This window comes from Adiantum capillus-veneris, chromosome 9 (genome assembly GCF_014529385.1).
Source record: "Adiantum capillus-veneris isolate H3 chromosome 9, ASM1452938v2, whole genome shotgun sequence".
Classification (NCBI taxonomy): Eukaryota; Viridiplantae; Streptophyta; class Polypodiopsida; order Polypodiales; family Pteridaceae; genus Adiantum; species Adiantum capillus-veneris.
Genome location: NC_140939.1, coordinates 98,037,228 through 98,059,744, shown reverse-complemented (window position 1 = coordinate 98,059,744; position 22,517 = coordinate 98,037,228). Strand labels below are relative to the sequence as shown.

The following is a 22,517-nucleotide window of genomic DNA, read 5'->3' as shown; positions in this document are numbered from 1 at the left end:
TTTGCAGAAGTTATCATGGTTAAGATGCTGAATTTTAGATATTTTAGGAGAGGTAAATGAAATTGTAACATAGAAGCAATAGAGAGAGACATGGAGAGGGTGTATGTATGTAGAGGTTCATAAAAGAACTATAGGGATGAGAGAGAAGGGTAATGGTGAAGAGGGTGGGAGAAGACTAAGGGCTACTTGTGAGAAAAGTGGGCAGACTGGGGTCCACTCAAAAAATCATAGCTCACCGCTGGTAGCTCCAAAAATCATGAAAAAATTTGAGGTGATTATTCAGAGCGTGGGCTACATTTTCTCTTTTGACCACCGCTCCAAATTCGGAGTGGAGATAGGTGCCAAAATTCTCACCAAAAAGCCTATTTTTTATGCCTGCAAAAGTCTTTTAGTGGCTCCCTCCTTTGTTGAATTTGTACAATGCATCCAAGAGTGAGCCCCTCCTTTGTCATACTATAATACAAAGCATTCAAGTTGCCCTTGACCCATGCATGGAGGAGGATTATTGGTGAAATAAGAAATATATACATGGTGGGACTAGTGTATGGACTATTCATGGACTTTAGCTCAATGAGCACATGGTGTTAGAATAATGAGTAAAAATAATAATAAAAATATGGAGGAGTTATGGATATGGAAAGATATTGGAATCATATGATATGGTCCCTCCTTGAATTATTTTGGGTGAAAGAGGAAAAGATATGCAAGTAAATAATATAATAAACGTAACTAATGAGTAGAAATCAATTTTTTGTTTTCACGAGGGTGAGGGTGAAAATGTGGGAGTGATTTGTATAAGGAAAAAAATGAGGTTAGAATATGTACATATTGGCAAAAAATATACTTATGGTGTAAGAGGATGAAAGAAGGTGTACATAGGTTTAATAATACACACACCTAAGTAGAAATATTTAAATAAAATACCAAAATAATTATAAAAAATCCCTATATTTAGGCCATATATACAATGAAATATTTACACACAAAGAGGCCATAATATACTTTTATTTTTTATTTTTTTTATTTTTTTTGGCTCACCTAGCCCAGTGACTAGCTAGCTGAGGGTTTTTAAGAAGATATGGGAAAAGCCCCCTAACTCACACACGCCTATGTACAGTGAAATGGTAGGGATAGCCATAGCGTTTGGGTGAATTGGGTGAATTTGGTAGGGTGGAGTAATCTAGTATGGCAATTATGGAGAGCCGAAAAACGGCTATCAGTACAAATACATCAATATGTTTACCCCCACAAGTTTTATGTGGTCGCGGATGCGAGCACAATACACCCCATGTTGTTGGGACAACCTTGGCAGAAAGAGTATAATGTGCAGATAGATTGGAATTCGGATACAGTCAAACTTCAGCATGCACAAGAACAACATGTGGTAGCCTTTATTCAGACAACCTGGAAGAACCAAATGATAGCACCACCATCACTGGATAAAAAACAAAAAGGATGGGTGCCAATAAAGCACAACACGATACACATGGAGAACAACCAAGGAAATGCCAACCATGTTCACTACAAAAATAAGACAACACAGACAACAGTGAATAGATCAGGTTAGCAACACGCGAAAAACAAGTATGGGTACGGAAGGATAGAGGCGACATGGCATACAAACCACAATACACCAGCAAAAGTCAACAAAAGAACATAGTTAAACCAACAAACCACGGGAATAAAAAAGATATGGATCCCAAAGAGAATGCTCAGTAACCACTTAAATGTGACTCTTATTTGGATCCCAAAACCAAAGCAACAGGAACTCCCTTCAGTACAAGCAACACCAGCAGCCAGACACTCACTACATATGAAACCGGCAAATCGATCTATGTGGGTATCAATCAGCAAAACAGCAATGACGACCACGGACGAAGCAATAAACCTACAAAATCCTCCAAAACAAAGCTACAAATGGCAAGCAAAAGAGAAAAAGACTACGGCCAATTCAGCCACGATAATTCTCTCCACGGAAACAACCACGGCCATATCGACAGTAGCGGCAAACCGAGTAACTTTTGCAAGAAAGACGATCAAACAAAGAGCCGTAGAGTTACAACTTTTACTTGCAAAGAAAATCAGACAAACAAATCAACAACAAACAGGAAACCTCAACGTCGAATGTCAATAAGCATCTTGCTTATTCCCTCCTCTCGCACATCATTAATTTTTCCATGCATTGACTGAGTATGCATCAAATAGAGCCACATTACAAGGCCATGCATTAGCACAATTTTTAACCCATGCACTACACATATCCTGAGGCGATACTTTGTCGTCCGGGAGGACTCCGACTAGGAGGGGGGGAGGCATTCTCAATGCGGACCCAATGAAGGTGAAAAGAGCAAAAAAGGACATTTGTTTTCGACTATTTTGAAGGGTTTTCGTTTGATTGCAAAATTTTTTGGACTAACCTAAGCACATATGCCCTTATACAACACGAATCTACAAGTACATGGGGCCAAACGCCAAATTAAGCCCCTAGGTGTGTGTATATATGTAAAAATAGCCAGTTTTCGGAAAAAATATTGGTAAAACGGAGAAATCCAACCATAAAAATTGCAGGTGAGTGTACATAGTGTTTTGCGGTGATGTTTTTGAGTTATTGTGATTTTTGAGAATTTTTTGGGTTTATTTTGCTATTTTCTTTTGAATTTTACTAATTATCGGCAAAAAAACTTCAAAAATACAAAAAGCAAGTGAAATATGGTCGTAATGAGAAAAAAAATATATGGGGATAATTAGTGACTATAGGACAACCTATGGTACAATGGGGGTGCAATTATGTGAATGGAGCGGAAGGCGTGTCTTGGCTAGATTTTGATCGAAACGTCAAATTTCTCGGAAACTGGGCAAACGGAGTCCAAATCAAGAACTTTTTGAGCGTAAACCGCATCATCGCAAGAAGTTGGGAGCACATGTCAAATTTCATAGAAAGTGGTTTGAGGACCCCCATTATAAGATTTTTTCACTTCACTTAGAGCTTATTTCTACTATTTCCTTCTTGAGAGAGAGCTCTTGCCACCTAGAGCGAACCAGACTTCCAGTTGCTTCTACGACGTGCACGACCACCCGACAGGCTCCAGATATGAGAGGTAGGCTCACCACCTTGAGCTTTTCACGTATGTTTGATGTTTTATCGCGAAAACTAGTGTAGGGTTCACACGGGGAACGAGCAGTAGAGACCTACAGGTAGAGGTGGCCACCTAACGGCTAACCCAAAAGCAATAATGCTTCATAGAGGGTTTACCCTAGCATAGCAGACCACTCTTGAATGCACAAAGGCGGCAAAAAACCATTGGAAAAAACCCTAACTTCTAGAGCCCTGCAAGAGGCCACCAAGTGGTAAATCAGTGGAAAGTCGCCCAAATGCTACCAAAACTCATGGGTAGGAGCATCTCGACATGCTCTACAAGGCTATATAGCCCACATGGCCATAAGGCGACCCAAAGCAGAACAAAGCTTCAAAAACGGCATCAGACACACAAAGCGTCAACTGGCTCTCACGGCCAAACCGGATGTCCGTTTGCCACCAAACTTCACGAGCGGCTTTCCTAGACCATCAACAACCAAGTCCTATGGTGGTAGACCACCACAAGTCATTGACGACATGTAAACACAACCACGGGTGCTTCTAGAGTGACAAATTGCCAAATGGAGCTCCGGTGAAGCCAAAGCCAACAAAAACCATATGGCAAGGATCCCCAAGGAACCATGAAGCTATGGAGACTAACATCAAGAAATTTCATCGCCGAAAAGCACTCCAAGAGTCAAAAAACGACTCAGAGGCTCTGAAAGCCAAACAGGGAGTTTCTATCTATCTTTTTGACTTTTTTATTGAAATAGGGCTTAAAGGGGACTCAGGGGGGCTCAGGGCATATACTAGTAGCATTTCTCATAAAAATTTCATCAGGAGACATCCTACGCGTAGGATGTCTCTAGGCCATGTTTGGTGGGCACCAAACTCAATATCTCACCTCATACACAGCTTCTACATAGCTTATACATGCTAGCCATCAAGTTTCATCACATTTGGACAAGAGTTGACCTCATATGCATCAAAAAACGGAAAGTCAAAGCATAGAGGCAATAAAGGGTCATAGACCTACCAAAACTAGTCCAAATCACATGAAACTTGCACAATATACTCATTAACACATTGCCAAGCTAATTGTGGGGTCAGATATGAAAATTAATGAAATAGACATCTTACGCGTAGGATGTCTAAATGACCTATTTGACCTCCAGCTGGTGTTTTGAGTTCCATATATCTTTATAACATCTTCACAAGCTCATGTATCAAATTTCAAGCCAGATCCATCACATTTGGCCCCCAAAACCTCAAAGATGTACTTTTATGAGCCTAAAAACACTACACATGCTCCTAACAACACCAATGCTTATCCAAATCAAAATCTAAGAGTAGGGCCATGTTCTACATGCTAAGGGCTACCCACATAACCAAAATCAAGTCATTCTGAGAAAGTAGACATCCTACGCGTAGGATGTTTCCAGGGTCATATTGACCTTCTGTGCAAGAATTGACTTCATGGGAGTCTTTTACATGGCATAAGAAGCCTATATATCAAATTTCAACCCAATTGAATATCATTTTGTCATCCATATAGGACATCCTACCCAATTTGTGAGCCAAAAGCCTAAATCTGCTCAAAATTGCACTTTTTGATGTCCAAACCAAATTCCAAGTACATAGCCATGTTGCACAAGTCAAGGGCCACAAGCCTGTCAAGTTTTATCAAGATCAGAGAAGGTAGACATCCTACGCGTAGGATGTCTACATGCTTACTTTTCAGCCAAAATTCTACTGTGGGCACATGCATGGTTTCCCTAGTCCCTTTTGAGTTCTTATTTCAATTTTCAAGTCATTTGGGTAGTCAGAACTCAGTTTATTAGCTAATCTGTAAAAAAAGCTAACTTTGGACTATTGAGTGCAACAGGATCCATGGCAGCCACAAAGTCACCTACAAAGAAGAAGAGGATGACTATCAAGGACTACTTAGAAGAAGTGAAGCCTTTTGTTATCCTAGAGGGAACCCTGAAACCCACAAGCACTTGGATTCAAGATGACCTACTAGAAACCAATAATCTCAGAATCTACCAAGGAGTGTTTAAAGATCCGGAGGGAAATGCAGTAGAGCTACCCATGATCCCTCAAGAGATCAATGAATATGTCAGGAGCAAGATGGGGGACTACTTGGAGAATCTGGATCTCCACAATTACTCTGAAGCCTTGCCAGCAGGGATTGATGTTAAAAGAGTGTGGGAATTTGTCACCACAATCAAAGAGGACGGCATAGCCAGAGTTACAGATCTGCAAGGCAAGCCTAATACAATGATTGTCATCACAGAGAAGGTGGTGGCAGCAGCACTTGACCTCTCTAACAAAGCAGACAGTGTGACAAAGAGGCGAGATGACATTAAGGTCTACTCAGAAAAGAAAAATAACTATACATTTGAAGATATTGTAAACCCGAAGGTGGCCATCATGAGCCAACTATACAATCAGTACTTCCACATGTGTACCAAGCGGCCACAAAAATACAGGATGCCACCTGGAGCTATTGCCACCACTTTCACCTGGGCGATGCAGAAGAGCAAACCAAAGGAGATAAACTATGCCGCTTACATTCACGACAACCTTGTGAAGATGGGGACCAAAAATCCCACCTATATTGTGCCTGGTGAGTTGATAACCAAAGTCATCTATGGAGCATTGCATGCCAAGGGAAATTGGCCTCTACCTCCCTCCCAAAATGATTGGCTCAAGCTGAAGGAAGACAAAGAAGAAGAGCCTCCTAAGGCTCCAAGGGTAGCCACAAGGTTGAAGCGCCGTTTAGAGACAATGCTAGAAGAGCCGCCGGAGCCCAAGAAGGGGAAGAAAGAAACTCTACAGGTGCCAGTAAAGGAAACAAAGTCACAGAAAGCAGCAAGGCTAGAAAGACTAATGGAAAGTTTCAGAGCTGAGACAGCGTTAAAAGGGGATCTGAGCGAGTTATGGAATCCATCACTTGAGGCTATATCTTGATCATCTCGAAGGACTCAAAGGGATCGGTTTGAAGATTATATCAAGAATTTTGAGATCTTAGATGCTACAGCGGAGAATATCCCAAATATACCTTTTACCGAAGAAGAGGTTGATGATGTGAGACGGCAGCTGCTAGAAGAGAAGGAAGGCCAAGAAAGAGAGAGGAAAACAAAGGCGGATCGGGATTTCAAGAAGAAGCAACCAACCCCACCATCAACCGAGAATCCAGCCCTCCTCCATCACCACCTCCTCTTAGACCTCCTCAAAACCGACAAAAAGAGGAGATGGACAAATATGATGGGCAACAAGACTCCAAGTAAGAGAAGAACAAAGAGGAAGAGCAGAAGGCAGAAGTTGAACCAAAAGATGAGAAGCCAGATCTAGAAGAAAAAAACTATAGAATATTTCTTGATCTCCTAACCGAGAGGAGGCAGCTAATGCAGCTTTTGAGTTGTCGAGCACTAAACCCAAAGAATATATGTTGAGCCCTCGATTGGTGGAGTTAAAGGAAATGGCCACAGATACATTGGATTTACAACCACAAACCAATGATTGGGATGAAGTGATGCAAAGACTCACTGGGCTCAGAGCAAGGTCTATGGCCATTGAGATTGAAATTGATACTCGCTGCAAAAGCAGGACCAAGAGAACATACAGAAGCAAGCCAAGCTGCAAGTTGATCTGGACGCGGCACTAAAAAGATGCCAAGAGATGGAAGGACAGAGTCAGGAAGCATACCAAAAGCTTCAAAGAGCAGAGGAGGAGTACAATAAAATCAGCAAATCACTGACAGATGCGGAGAAAGAAAGGGACAACTTGACACTCCAACTTGCTGATGAGTCCAAAGAAGTGGAAACTTTGAGGAATGCTAAGGAAAAAGCTGAGCTAGAACATGAGGCAAGCCAGGACGAAGTTATAGAGCTAAAAGATCAAATGAAAGTGAAAGATCAGACCATCCAGAGGCTAAGGGCATCTCCGGCCAGGGTTAGAGCTGCTACCTCAACTAGCACTGCTTCAGAGAAGGATATATATGAAGAACAGATGAAGGAACTCCAAAAGGAGTTGACACTGGAGAAGAGACAAAGATTGATGCTGGCCAAGGGCTCCCTAGTGATGCAAAGCCATCTGGAAGATGAGAACAAGGCCATGAAAGATGAGCTAGAAGCCTTGAAAAAGAAGATGGACGAGGATCTAAAGAGGATGCAAACAGAAAATGAAGACACCAAGAGGAAGCTTGAAGAGGCTGAAAAAGCCAATGCTTAACTGAACGACCTCTTAGTGAACATGGGGGATCAATCTGAATAGGAAAAGAAAGCGTATCAGAAGCAGATTGATGAGTTGAAAGGCCAACAGTAGACTGAACAGCCACATTTGAGCACAGGGCCAGCAACAATGGAAGGAATTAACATAGACAATGTGTCAGATCCAATGGACACAACAATGCAAGAGGACATCCTTGTGGGACCATCCCAAGAGCCCCGGGATCTGACACAAGAAGAAGAAGAAAATCTATGACGCAATAGAAGCGGCAATAAAAGACACCGTCTGAGAAGCAATGGAGTGGGAGCAGAGGGTATTGAAGTCTATGACCATTCAGAAGTTAGATGCAAATGTCGTTTGACATGAATGGCTACAACCCTCTCTCCCATATCCTCTTCTCAAGTATGAAGCTGCTACAATAAACAAGCGGATTAAAGAGGAGCCGATAGTGCCACTGTACGAAGAAGACATCTCCAAACAAGAAGGTGTTAAGCTTATTGTGGACTCTCAGCCAAAATGGAGAAAGGCATGGCTAACTAAATACCCGCAGTAACAGACAGTATATTCTTCTTCCAAGACACATATAGATGTGCATATGAATTGTCTGCTCAGCCTTCCCATGAGGTGATACATGCCCTCTACCAACGAATAATGTGTTTGCCCTCGTATCATCTCCATGCCTTTGAAGAAGCCTTCTACACTGGTTTCTTCACCATCGATATAGAAATATTCGGCCCTACATTACTGGCCCAGCATGCACGGTATGAGTCTCTTCTGAAGATGCACGAAAGCCTCCACTGAAGAAGCAACTCTACTATCATGTCGGGGACGACATGATCTAGGAGGGGGGGAGTGTTAGCAGCTGGACACACTCAAAGGAGGATAATTGCCCGGCGGGATATTAATTTCCTTTGTAATTATTCCTTAATTGAGAAGAAATCGTCATTTCACCTTTGTAAATAATGGGGCTTGCAGAAGCTTCCAAATTGTGCCCATTTTTGACATTTAGACTGAGTAAATGGTTAAATTGGAACATTAGGGTTTGAGATTGTAAGGTATTTATACCACTTTTGACCTTAATGTAAAAAACCTTTTGTCATTTTTATAAGGTTTTGTCTGTGTGAGTGGAGCGTACTCTGTGTACGAGAGAGAGTGAGAGTTTTATCTTGATGCTACGCGTGCATTGGTGGTCGGAATCGAGTGCGGAGAAGTGCAGCGTGTTGCCCCCGGAGAGAGCTACGTGCCAACACCTACATTACAGGTGTACGGCCCGGCTTTGCGAGCTCAACCCACGAGCTATATCTGGTGATTCGGTGAGCATACGTTATCCGTTTTTGCATTTCAGCATATCCACGCGTTCGCATTGAGTAGAGCTACACATTAGGTACTTTAGTTTTTGGAAACGATGACCTGTAAATTTTGACTAGACATCCTACGTGATTTTGCACCGGGTGTTTAGGATTGGGGTTTTGATTCATGGACCTTAGGGAGAGCGACCTATTGGTGTTAATAGGATTTCCCTCAAGTTTCGTAGTGTTTTGAGAACGTTTGATGGGTATTTGGCTCTTGAAAGCGTTGTAGGAAATCTCCTCTCATGTACTCTTGAAGCTTGTAGCTTAGACATTTGGTAGAGACCTCTATAGGAAGTAGTCAATAGTCGGTCAAGTGTAGGTTGACACCCTATGCTTGCTTCCATGCGCCTTCGGGTCGAGCTTCGTCCTTAGCTGACAAATCTTGTTAGGTGATTTCTCGCTGTGCTGACGTCCGTCGCGGCATATGTGCCAACACTCTTTAACTTAAAGCCTCCACAAAATCATTGCGCTGCCTCCTCTTCCTCCTCCTCATCTCTGCAATAGTACCCGACTCCCGATAGTTATTTTAGTAGATGGTATCCAGAATTGCTCATCTATAGTATAACTATTAAAAATGGTAACAGAGTCAATTGCAGAGCTAGGCCTTCGAGAGGTACTCATGATGTGTATTAGAACAGACATTAGAGTTAACGAAAATATGAAAAAGGGAATACATTTTTGAGAGGGAAGTAGAGTTACTCAAAGTTACATTTAGGCGGGAACATAGATACTGGATGGAGCCTTCAATGCAAGTTCTGAAATTCTTCGGTACAAAGTTACTACAGTTTACGACATTTACACTTTGAAAGTGTGACATTTTATAATTTGAATAACAATTTTTTTGTTTTTTCTTATTTTCTCAACGAGTTTCACTCTAGGTGCCGATTTTCTACGTAACGTTAGCCTCTTCCTCATTGGTCGAGCGCCACTCTCTCTCTAGAACTAAAAGGCCCAAAAGCGAGTCTAAAGTTCTCCTAATGTAAAATACAGGGGAGATGCTATTTGTCAACTAGTAGTACATATGTAGATGATAACTGGAAAATATTATATATATATATATATGTGTGTGTGTGTGTGTGTGTGTATGTGTGTGTGTATACATATATGTATATATAGGAGACTTCTTATTTTGGGTATACATGACATGTTGATACTTTTGAAAAATTGATCCGTCACACAAGTTGCCACTTCCCTTGAGTATGAATAGCTTAGAGGAGGATTTATTCATTAAAAAAAACCTTGTGAATGCATTTATATTAGAATTTTAAGGTATAAGTCACTATTCAAGGTAAGGGACCGTAGTTGCTTCTTTGGTATTGACATTTCAATCAACTTTAAGCATGTCATTGACATTGAATAAGATGAAAATTAATGATTACATGATTATTTAAAGTTCCCAATTTAAGTTAAAAGCCTCAATCCTCCTGTGAGGGTCTCCAAAGAGATAGCAATTACTGCAATGTTTTTTGATAGTCTATTTGAAATACAGACAGGATGCTGTCCAATTTTTTGCAAAGAAGACTACTTGGTTTTGATGATATATTAGACTTAGATTTACTTACGTGTATGGTTGACAATAATTGATAGTCTGTAGGGTAATCTTTCGGGGCAGTCACTTATCAAAAGATCCCTATATCACGTGCGTTCAAGAGGTAACTAATAATACCCCAATATACATACTATACTTACACTGTGAGCCTATTTAAAAAACCCCCACCCCCCTCTAATGTATACATAAAAGTATACATTTTTATACATTTTGGTCTTTTAATAATCCTCTCCGGTTAACTCACGTGATATCATACACATTCTAAAAAGTGACCGCCCCGGGGGTAAGCTACAAGCTAATTCTGCATGTGTGACATGGATAACAACCGAACCCAATTTTGACACCTGTAATACACACAAGCATAGCCAGTTCTAACTAAATGCTTTTATATGGATGCATGTAACAGCTAGATCCTTCTCCTTGTAGGATTAGTGGAGGTTTGTCCCTAGGGACTGGATATCTTCAAAGTGGATCACAACAATAACAATACCTGGAGAAAGGAAGCTCTACATCAAATATTTTTCATTTATTAGTATTTCAGGCTAATGTAAACTATCAAAATAAGCAATTGACATGATGCTATATACATGTAACTTATCTTTCGATATAAGGTCATTGTCCTTGTCCATATATCTTTGCCCTTGTCCATATGTCAGGTCTGATATACTCCATTGTATAGTTCAATAGTTTGTATAAGCAAACTATTGTTAGGTTTTTCATCTCTCTCTCTCTCTCTCTCTCTCTCTCACACACACACACACACACACACAGAGAAGCTTTTTCAGCAGCAAGAGAGTTTAACACTTGGAGTAAAGCACCCTATTTGTGTGATCATACTCAAGAAAGAATCCACACTACTTAATTGGCACGCTCCCCTTTAAAGGGTGGGATATGTTGTGAAGGAGTACAAGCGGAAGTGCGACGTGAGAGAGAGTGCGAGAAGAAGAGCACGACGATATGGTGAACTCGCTCTACTGTAATGTGTAGAGCATAGTGAATTCTTATTAGGTTTTTACAAAAGAATATGTGTACATACCTAGCGGCCCGCCCACTTACCTGGGCGACCACATTGGGCTTTATACCCCAACAACCTCCCACTTAAAGTCCAATGTGGTACTTTAAGTGTGAGAGAAGCTACTATACAAGCTAATATACAAGAGATGTAGAGAAGTGATGTACTACCCTACACCTAATTGCTTGCGAAAATGCGCAAAGCTCTCTGAGGGAAGTCCTTTTGTAAGTAGATCAGTAGGATTTTCTGTGGTGTGAACTTTGACAAGCTGAAGTTGCTTATCCTCAAGCATTTCCCTGATGAAATGATACTTCACATCCACATGCTTTGTCTTTGAGTGATAAACTGGATTGCGAGCCAATTGTATAGCACTTTGACTATCACAATATAACACATCCATCTATTCTTTGATTCCCAAATCTATTACTAGTCGATTAAGCCAAATTGATTCTTTGCATGCCTCTGATGCTGCAACATATTCAGCCTCTGTAGTAGACTGAGTAACACAATCTTGTAATCTAGAACGCCATGATACTGCTCCACCAGCCAATGTTAAGACATACCCTGACGTAGACCTTCGGTTGTCTAAGTCACCTGCATGATCTGAGTCTGTAAAACCCTTTACACTTAGCTCCTGACTCCCATAGCATATACACATACTCTTTGTAGCTTTTAGGTATCTCAATATTCCTTTCACTGCCTCCCAATGTTTCTTGCCTGGGTTTGACATGTATCGACTTACTACTCCCACTGCAAATGCAATGTCTGGGCGAGTAGCAATCATTGCATACATCAAAATACCCACTGCAGACGCATATGGAATCTTATCCATTTCAGCCTGTTCTTCCTCAGACACAGGACAATCTTGTTTGCTAAGTTTCACATATGGTGGCAATGGAACACTCAGTGCCTTTCCCTTCTCCATATTGAAACGTTGCAAAACCTTGTCAATATACTCTGTTTGAGATAACCAAATCAACTTCTTTGATCTGTCTCTCTCAATGCGCATACCAAGTATATGACTTGCTTCACCCATGTCTTTCATGTCAAACGATTTTTCCATCTTTGACTTCAAAGCTGAAATTTCTTCCAAGTGCTTGCCAGCAATCAACATGTCATCCACATACAAAATAAGGATCAGCCAACTACCATCCTTAGCCTTCTTTGTATATAGACAGTGATCGAACTCACTACGTTTGTAGCCTTGAGAAAGCATAAACTTGTGGAATTTATGGTACCATGCCCTCGGTGATTGTTTTAAGCCATAAAGACTCTTTAACAACTGGCATACCCAATCTTCCTTGCCTTTCTCAACAAACCCTTCTGGCTGCTGCATGTAAATTTCCACATCTAAATCACCATGCAAGAACGCTGTCTTGACATCCATTTGGTGCAACACCAAATCTAATATGGCAACCAATGCAAGAAAGCATCTTAATGTAGTCATCTTGACCACCAGAGAGAAGACTTCATCAAAGTCAATGCCTTGTTCTTGCTTAAAGCCCTTGGCAACAAGCCTTGCTTTGTACGTTGGCTGACTATCATGAGCGGTGATCTTATACCTGTAAACCCATTTATAAGGTAGAGCCTTTTTGCCCTGTGGTAATTTAACTAGCTTCCATGTCTTGTTTTTATGCAGAGCTGTCATCTCTGACTGCATGGCCAATTGCCAATTCCTGGAGTCCTTCATTTGCACTACTTCCTTGTAACATGAAGGCTCATTGCAATCAGCCAACATGACATAGTTCATAGATGGAACAAACCTATCAGGAGGTCACGTGATACGTCCAGATCTACGCACAATAGGTGGCTCAGGCTCAGCCACGACCTGTGGTTCCACTCTATCCTATCCTTGCTCCTCTTGAGCCCTGACATTTTGTCTTGCACGTGCAGGTCCATCTTCTTGGAAGACAACTCTTCTAATCTCCTCAACCCTCTCTGGTTTAGAATGATATTTGGATTCATTAAAGTGAACATCATTGCTGCGGACAACCTTTCTGGATTCGGGATCCCAAAGTCTGTACCCCATCTCACCAGAATTACCATAGCCTAGAAAGATGCACTTTCTACTCTTTGGCTGAAGTTTTTTCCTAAATTCCTTTGGAACGTGAGTATATGCCTCACAGCCAAAGACTCTGAGATGCTTGTATGAGGGCATTTTGCCTGAACATACCATCTCTAGCACTGAATCCTTCTGCAAAACCTTGCTAGGAGATCTATTTACAAGATGAACAGCTGTTGATACAGCTTCATCCCAAAACCCATTTGGCAGTTGTGCATTAGACAACATACTTCTGACCTTCTCTTGTATGGTCCTATTCATCCTCTCAGCAACACCATTTTGAGGAGGATTGTAAGGAGCAGTAAGTTCACGTTTTATACCTTTTGACTCACAAAAGTCCTAAAAGGCCTTTGAAACATACTCTCCACCATTGTTAGTGCGTAAGCATTTAAGCTTCTTGCCACTCTGATTCTCCACAAGTGTCAGAAACGTTTTGAAAACACTAAACGCTTCATCCTTGTGCTTGAGAAAGTAAACCCATACTTTCCTCGAGTAATCATGTATAAATGTCATAAAGTAAGAAGCTCCCCCTAGAGATAGGTTAGGCATAGGTCCACACAAATCACTATGAACAAGTGCCAATTGTGTATCTCTTCTACTGCTTCTATGCTTATGTGGCTGCTGTGTTTGCTTACCATACAGACAATGTTCACAGAATTCAAAATTCATGTAAAGTCCTATAGACTTTACTCCATGTGCTACTGTCATAGAACCCTTGGATATCTTCCACATGTTCTGTCCAAAAGTGGTGACGTAGCCAGCATCATCAAGTAAACCTGTGCTGATCAAGCTCTTTGTAATTGCGGAACATGTCTCACATTCTTCAGCGTGAAAGAAGAGCCATTCTGAAACTTCAATTGTACATCTCCAACACCTAAGATCTCACATGTCTGCCCATTGCCTAGCCGAACATGATCTTTAGTGGTCACATAAGAGGTAAACCACTCCTTGTTTGGAGACACATGAAGTGATGCCCCTGAGTCTATAATCCAGTCACTCAGTGCATTTCCATCAGATGCTATAAGAAGAGCTGAGTCCATTGTATTCTTCAAGAAGTAGATGTCTCCTGACACTAGACTGTCATCCTCTGCAACAGTGTTTGTCACATTTATTTCTTGAATCTTCACTGAGGACTTGTTCTTCTCACCATGGTCTTTAGCTTTCTCTTTGCCTTTTTCTGCTTTCCATTCTCTGCAGTCTCTTTTCATGTGACCCTTCTTGCCACAATGGTAGCATTCTATGTCACTCTTGCCTTTAGCACTGCGGGACTTGCTACGAGACTGATTCCTCTTTCCACCTTTGTACTTTTCTTTGGTCCTTCCCCTGACAACTAAGGCTGTTCCTTTGCCTTTGTCCATTGTCTTTCTATTGGTTTCTTCAGTAAGCAGACTTCCTTCTACACCTACTATGTTCAAACCATCTGGAGGTGTAGAATTATTCAAAGCTGTGCGAAAAGTGTCCCAACTTTCCGGCAATGTGATCAACAGGAACATAGCTCTAACAGGTTCATCAAACTTGACACCTTGAGCTGACAACTGACTATAGATTGTGTTGAATTCATTTAGATGATTGGACATAGGTGTCCCTTCTTTCATCTTCAAGTCAACAAGCTTCTTAAGCCAGTATACCTGTGAAGCTGCACTCTGCTTCTCATAAAGATCACTCAGCTTTAACCATGCTTGATAAGCCGACATCTCGTCTGCTACATTGAAGTAAACGCTTTCTGCCAAAGTCAGCATAATGGTAGAAAGTGCCAATTCATCCATTTCGCTCCATTCATCTTCGTCCATATCTTCTGGTTTTATCCCCTTGAGCTTTATAGGTTTTATCTGCTTCTTTTGTACCAACACGTCCAAATCTGCTTCTTCCACAATGGGAAATTGGTTCCATCCAGCTTCTTGATATTGTAAAGAGCAGTGTCCTGTGATCCAGCCATAGCTACGCTTCACAGTAGTTTACTTTCGTGGGAAAAATTCGGCAGAGTTTCCCTTGTAAACTGACCTCTGAACCAATATCAACCTGTCAAATGAACCAAGAAAGCTTCAAATTCTGCAGAAATTTTGGCAGAGTCTCCTTTGTAAAATGGCTCTGGTGTACTAAAAGCAGACCAAAAAACAGCTCAAAAAACCACTGTCTCTCTAGCACTGTAAGCTGTGGGTAAACCTGTCCTGCACCTGTACTGTCTCTGACTGTCCTGTCACTGTCCTGTAAGCATAGACTGCGACAATGCCTCAACGGCAGTAAAGCAAAGATGCAATCCCAACTGTCTAACTCAAAGTCAATACATCCTAGCTGCCTATCTAAGGGTGCTCGAGGGATCGCTCCAAGACCTGTATCACCGAAAGGATCTCAACATTCGAGAATCCCCCAGCTCAATAAAACCTCACTCGACCCTCAACAAAGGCTGCAGTAAATCTGACAGTACATAGACTTCCCACAAAGTCATACATCCACAAATTTCCCACTGTATGCTGTAACCGCTGCTGCGATTGTTTGCTGCGTGACTCACAGCCAACAAACCCTCAACAGACATACATCATCTCTGACAATACATCCCATGTGGAAGTACCTGCAATGTCAGGATGAAATCTGGAATATCAAGCAGCAAACACAAGCTACCTGATGAACTAGTGGATGTCGCCTACAGTCTGTGTGTAGATGCGCCCGTGTCGTATGTGACACGCCTCCAAGAACTGTGAGCCGTCCTTCGATGTGTAGACAACCACAAATCAACACTCTGGGAGTGTCGATATCCTCAACACCTGCAGTCGTAGGTCGAAAACCCCAAATTTGCAGAGTCGGATATGCACCCGCTGAGACCACGTAGTCGAAAATGGCCTGCGCAGAACTTTGTCGAAGCCGAACGGTGACCGAGATGACCTCAGAATGAAATTCTGAGCACACCAAGTCCTACGGGCTCTCCCACAAGATTTGGGGCCGTGTCTTTGCCTGTCGAATTTCACTCCAATCTGAGCTGGTGACTCTAGCCTCCTGTAGTGCTTCCCCGAGCCTCGATCTGAGCTCTGATACCAGTTGAAGGAGTACGAGCGGAAGTGCGACGCGAGAGAGAGTGCGAGAAGAAGAGCACGACGATATGGTGAACTCGCTCTACTGTAATGTGTAGAGCATAGTGAGTTCTTATTAGGTTTTTACAAAAGAATATGTGTACATACCTGGCGGCCCGCCCACTTACCTGGGCGACCACATTGGGCTTTATACCCCAACATGTTGAGCCTTCAAATCTCACTATCTTTAGCATTGATTAATCGGTGTATAAACTCATGTCTATATGTAAACTTGGGTCTTGGACGGTACCCTGAGTGGGATTTCAACTCAAGGCCCCAACTATTTGTGATAGGTACCCTTGGACAGTGGTGTCAGACATTGAGTCAGTGCCAAGGTTGATCTTTGAAGGGCACCCTTACCCTTCAATTTTCTAGGATTTTATGATTCTTTTGTATTTTAATGTAAATTTTTTTAGGGTAGTACGTCAAAAAGCATGCCCTCAACACTCTACCACACCAAGCCTTGAATGAAGTCCGAGAGGTGGGATCGATGATGCTAAACTCAGGCATGTATTTCGTGGCAATGGGGAATCCATTGGATGGCGTCCGAGTTTACTTTTTAGGACTGAGTTTACTTTTGCCTGCAATTGCTCATGTTATCGTGTTGCGAAGTGGAGTGTTGGACAACCAAACACACGCGGACGCGGTGCACCAGCTTGCTAACGTGGGGGTCACGGGCTTGAGACCCACCCAGCCTGAGAATGGGGAAGTCAATACCATTGACCTTTTCTGGGCCATCCAGGGGGGTCATGGACTTGAGACCCACCAAGCTTGAGAATGGGGAAGTCAATACCGTTGACCTTTTGTGGGTCGTCCATTCCCCTCGAGATCCGTTCAAAACTCTGTTTGAGACCGAGCTAAGGAATGTGGGAAGTGAACGCTGTTGACCCTCAACACTATCTCACACGAGCATGGGTTGGATGAGATCAATGGTCCACGCCTTTTTTGGGGAGCGCGGGCATCGTGGGCCGTTGATCTTGCGGCGCGCCTGAATTTATCAGTTTGCCCGAATTTACTAAAGCTGACCCGAATTTACACAGTGACGGGTTTATCATAAAAGAAACCTTTCTCCCATTGCTTTCAACAAGCACGAGCAAGTGAGGTGGTTAAGGTGATAGGCTTGCAAAGGTGGCATCCGGGGTACAAGTCCGGGGGATGAGAGGGGGAGGGGGGGGCGGGGGCGTCCAAATTTACAAGTTTTGGGGCGCCCGAATTTACCTGTTTTCCCGAATTTACAAAAGTCGCATTGGACGGCTCATATCGCACCCGATCCCCGAAATGGGTGTGGGCCATTGATCCCATCCAACCCATAGTGCTGAGGCGCTGCTGACCTTTTCTGGGCCGTCCACGATCCCGCACAAAACTTTGCCCACCGTCTATCCCATTTCTCGGAGCCCGGTAGCCAGCCACATTCATTCCGAAGTGAACCCCCAGCTTGCCGTCCGACCGACTGGTTTCTCGGAGCTGGATAATACCAGCTATGGCGGACGAGGCTGGAGTAAATGTAGCACGCTTACGTGAAAGCGCAGTAGTACTAGTGACGATTCATGCTTCGCTCTGTGCTTGACTCCTTGCATACCCTGCTTAAGTTATGGCTGTTACAATTCCTCAGCTACCGTGCTGTGTGGGCCGGTCTAGCCCAACGCACTCCGAAGTTTCCGGGGAGCCTTTGTGGATTGATAGCTGGGGTACTCACTCTCTTATTCATGGCGAGCTTAAAGTTTGTGGATTTGCAGGTGAGCCAGGTTATGGTACTCATCAAATCAACTCCTTTGTTGCTTCACTCAGGGCATGTACTCGAAACAAAGATCTGGCAAGAGGCACTAGCATACACCATGATCTTGTGCAAAGGCAATTGGTTGAAGAGTGCTCGGATGCTCTAGTGACCATGTATGCCAAATGTGGTGAGCTTGGTAAGGCAAAAACATTGCTTGACATGCATAACAGCAAAGATGTCATTACATGGTCTGCACTAATAGCAGGCTATAGCCGTCAGGGACTAGGCCATTGTGCTTTAGATTGTCTTGAACAGATGCAGCATGAGGGGATTCTTCCAGATGCGGTGACCTTCGTCAGTGCCTTAAAAGCTTGTGCCACAATAAAAGCTGCTGACAGGGGCAAGCAAATCCATGACCAGATTGCGAGGCAGGGGTTGTTGCAGAATGACGTCATCCTGGGTGGTGCGCTCGTTAACATGTATGCCAAGTGCGGAGCTGCCTCTGAGGCACAACGGGTGCTAAAGGAGCTCCCTACTCGCAATGTTGTCTCTTGGAGTGCGTTGATTGCAGGTTATGCAGAAGAAGGTCAAGCTGAGCAAGCATTGAACTGCCTTGAAGAAATGCAGCATGAAGGCATTGTTCCAAATGCCGTGACATATGTTTGTGCCTTGAGAGCTTGTGCCATCCTCCGGGCAGCTGACAGGGGAAAACGTATTCACGACAAGATTAGAAGGCAGGGTTTGTTGCAGAAGGATATCATGCTTGGAAATGCACTCATAGACATGTATGCGAAGTGCAGCAATGTCTCAGAGGCATGGCGTGTACTCCAGGAACTCCCTTCTCGGGATGTGGTCTCTTGGAATGCACTAATCACAGGCTATGTGCAAGAAGGTGAAGCTGAGCAAGCACTGAAATGCCTTGAACAGATGCAGAATGAGGGCATCCTTCCAAATGCAGTGACGTATGTTGGTGCGTTGAAAGCATGTACCACAATCAGAGCCATTGACAGGGGAAAGAAAATTCACGATGAGATTTCTAGGCAGGGGTTTCTGAAGAAAAGCATTCCACTCGGTGGTGCGCTTGTGGACATGTATGCCAAGTGCGGTGATGTTTCCGAGGCACGGCGGGTGCTGGGGGAACTGTCGTTCCAGGATGTTGTCTCATGGAATGCATTGATTGGAGGATATGCACAAGAAGGTGAAGCGGAGGAAGCACTAAACTGCCTCGAACAGATGCAGCATAAGGGCATACTTCCCGATGCAGTGACATACATCTCTGCCTTAAAAGCTTGTGCCATGATGAAAGCTGCCGATAGAGGAAAACAAATTCACGATGAAATCGCGAGGCAGGGGTTGTTGGAAAACAATATTTTACTGAGTAATACACTTGTGGACATGTATTCCAAGTGCGGTGATGTTTCAGAGGCACGACGTGTGCTTGAGGAACTCCCTTCTCGGAATGTTGTCACGTGGAATGCTCTGATTGCAGGGTATGCACAAGAAGGTGAAGTAGAAGAAGCACTGAACTGCCTTGAGCGGATGAAGTATGAGGGCATTCTTCCAGATGCGGTGACATGTGCTTGTGTGCTCAATGTGTGCAGTCACCGAGGTCTAGTGGAAGAGGGCCAAGAACTATTTTGGACTATGACCACCAAATATGGTGTCAAGCCAAGCCTCGAGTGCTACACTTCCATGATTGACCTTATTGGGCGTGCTGGGCACTTAGAAAAGGCAGTAAGACTAATTCAGGAGATGCCATCATCTAATTATATGGGTATTTGGCATGCTTTGCTGGGTGCTTGTTTGAAATGGACAGATGTCAATGTGGGGGAATGGGCCTTTGAACAGGCAGTAAAGCTGGATAAAAGTGACGGTGGAGCTCATATTCTTATGGCAAATATTTATGCAGATGTTGGCATGGAAGAGAAGGCAAAACATATCGAAGCGCTGAGAATCAGGAACAGCGCATGGAAGAAGCCAGGGTATAGTGGGTGAGTTGATTCAAGAAACATTTGCTGTACACTTTTTTCTAGCAAAAAGCAATCGTAAAACTCGTAAAACAAATCTGTAATGCAAAACTTGAAGATTTTTCTCAAACACACATGATGCGCAAGGGTTCTGCCAATTTGCAGTGGGCGTAAATCTTTTCTCCAACAAGACTCAATAATCTGGTCTCAACCCATGAAGTTGCTCGAGTACATATTACGTATGAGCTTTGATAGTTTGTACTGCATATGGACCTGTGGTTTTGAGATCTAATCTAGAGATAACTGTCCTTATGGGTGGCATGGACAGTGTTACATTTCACTCACGTTGCCCCATGAAAGGCTAAGCGATGCTGATATTGCCATTGGAAGAAATGGAAGGGCCAATCTGGAACATCAACATTTTGGGAATTTGTCAAAGTGCTTCAACTCAGTTGCTGAGGACATGAAAGGTCTTCTAAAAGAAAGTTTGTGAATTCCCTGGCAGATAACAGCATTACTTCATTGCATAGTGCGTGCATATGATTTTGGATGCTCAGTGTCAAGGTGGGGTTGTTTGCGAGCATAGGGGAAGTGGTTGATCACAATAGAGGTTTGGCCTTTACTGCTAAACTCCTCAATGGTCCCCTGTTGAAGGGTGATATGGTTGGGTGGTATCTCTGAACCAAGCAAGGGGCGGACGTGGTAACTACAAAATGTCTTGCATTTTTCTGCATAGGACAAAGACCTGCATGACAGAGGTTACAAAATGTCCTTGTGATGGGTATGTATGACAATAAAACCACAACTGTTCTTTCAGTTATCTGGGGTGTTCTTTGTTAGTTGTGCACTCGCTTGAAATATTGTTCTTGTTTAGTGAGCTTGTGTGTGCTAGTTCGTATTTGTTTGCAGGTTTTTTCCTTTAGTCTTGTTAGATGTCCGAGAAAGGATGCGGGGCTCGGCACAAAGTGACTACTAAGTTTTTGGTCTGCACAAAGTGTGGTGTTTAAACAAAAACAGAGTCCCTTAGCAACTGGACTGATGTTTCTATGACCCTTCCAGAGAGAAACAAAGCCAAAGCAAAAAAATGGATGGTAGTTGACCCTAAAAGGGGGTATCCTGGTACTCAATGATCAATAGAATGCATGAGGAAGCCGATGTTTATTTCGCCTTGAGCATGACTACCATGATTTGCACTTAGCTATATTCCTTTTCTAGCATGGCAAAGAAGTAGTTGTACCTCTCTAGTCAAGGCTTTGTATAGTGACAATTGAATTACCCATTAGCATGGATGGGGCTGATGCCTTTGAGTAATTGTTAGAAGAAATGGAGCTTGACACCAAAGTAGTTCAACAAGTGATAAAATCACCGGGGTTGCCAGGCATAGTAGAAATTTCTTTTTGAGATGCAATTTTTCAAGCTCCCTTTATGTGCTTTATGTAACGCAATCAACTTATATAATTTGCCATATATAACATTAACTCAACGGTATAAACACAAAAAATGGCAGACAATTTCGAGATTCTAGCATGTCAAATGACATGAGGTTTTTTTAAAGCACTTGTTTTGATAGGCCCTTGACAAAAAAAAAAGTATCAATTTAATTTTAGGTCTTGATTTAATTATAGATCCCACTTTAAAAGCTCTACATCTCTAAGCTTTTAAAAAAACAAAAAAAAAGGCAGAGAGAAGTGAATTAGAAAAGCATCCCTAAGCTTTAAAAGTCTTGTGCTCTAGACTAGACTTTAAAAATTCTACATTCAAACCTCTCACCATATCTTCCAAAACCAAGAGCACACAGATACCATATACATACACACACAAGAGAATATATATGATAGTGATAGCCTGTAAAAGAAGGAGACGGTGACACAATTTTTGCACACACAACTTAGCATAAGAGTTGAGAGAGAGGCACCTTGCAAGAGAATGGCCTAAAATTGTAGCCCTCAAACTCCATGGGAAACTCTTGTGGGATTGAGTATTTAATTGTAGCCCACTAACTCCATGGGAAACTCTTGTAGAGTTTTAATTCTATTATTGACCTCTTTTAGGTGCCAAATATTTGAAGCCCCTCTTTACACTTTAGTTCATGAATGGTAGCTATTACTTATTGTTGCATGACCCTTTATAGGGTGGGTTCTCATTAAATATGTACAATGGATCCATATTGGCAAAAATAACTATAACACTATGCAAGATAAACAAATGAGAAGTGTTATTGTTTTGCTAGCGTCTTCTCTTCAATTTCTAGAGTTCCAATCTACATAGGACCAATTCATTATTAGTGAAAATAAGAGACAACAAAGTAGTTAACCATTACACCGGCTATCTCAATTGTAATGCTAACCACATACAATAGGAGGGTGTCCAATCTTGTAACATCCCTCTTACCAAGAATAACAATTGTCCTCTGTTGCTCAATAGAGAATCAATTTGATTGTGAGTGATGGAAAAAGTGGAGAAGGTCTAAAAAGTTTTGGAGGA

The 22,517-nt window shown here is 42.5% G+C and overlaps 1 pseudogene across 2 annotated transcripts; it reads left to right on the top strand.

Annotated features, from left to right (window-relative positions):
* Positions 1 to 17,715: 17,715 nt before the first annotated feature.
* LOC147450870 (pentatricopeptide repeat-containing protein At1g11290, chloroplastic pseudogene) lies at positions 17,716 to 21,441 on the top strand (annotated as a pseudogene). Of its 2 annotated transcripts, XR_015189173.1 has the most exons (2): positions 17,717 to 18,037; positions 18,138 to 21,441. The product of XR_015189173.1 is annotated as a pentatricopeptide repeat-containing protein At1g11290, chloroplastic pseudogene, transcript variant X2 (transcript). The 2 variants fall into 2 exon arrangements; XR_015189172.1 differs by having other exon boundaries at positions 17,716 to 21,441.
* The last annotated feature ends 1,076 nt before the right edge of the window (positions 21,442 to 22,517 follow it).